General features: G+C 51.2%; 1 protein-coding gene across 1 annotated transcript in view; it reads right to left on the reverse strand.

Annotated features, from left to right (window-relative positions):
* lmln (leishmanolysin-like (metallopeptidase M8 family)) overlaps positions 1-414 on the reverse strand; it is a 34,800-nt gene that overhangs the window by 13,949 nt on the left and 20,437 nt on the right. The gene's annotated exons all lie outside the window — the stretch shown is intronic.

Genomic DNA, 414 nt, shown 5'->3' on the forward strand with positions numbered 1-414 from the left:
TGAAACATCTGACTGGTGACAACTGAAACATCTGACTGGTGACAACTGAAACATCTGACTGGTGACGGCTGAAACGTCTGCCTGGTGACGGCTGAAACATCTGACTGGTGACAACTGAAAAATCTGCCTGGTGGCGGCTGAAACATCTGCCTGGTGACTGCTGAAACATCTGCCTGGAGACAGCTGATCTATATGCCTGGTGACAGCTGAAACATCTGCCTGGTGACAGCTGAAACACCTGCCTGGTGACAGCTGAAACACCTGCCTGGTGACGGCAGAAACATCTGACTGGTGACAGCTGAAACACCTGCCTGGTGACGGCAGAAACATCTGACTGGTGACAGCTGAAACATCTGACTGGTGACAACTGAAACATCTGACTGGTGACGGCAGAAACATCTGACTGGTGACAGC

Source organism: Nematolebias whitei, chromosome 13 (assembly GCF_014905685.2).
Source record: "Nematolebias whitei isolate Nwh7 chromosome 13, NemWhi1, whole genome shotgun sequence".
NCBI classification, from domain to species: domain Eukaryota; kingdom Metazoa; phylum Chordata; class Actinopteri; order Cyprinodontiformes; family Rivulidae; genus Nematolebias; species Nematolebias whitei.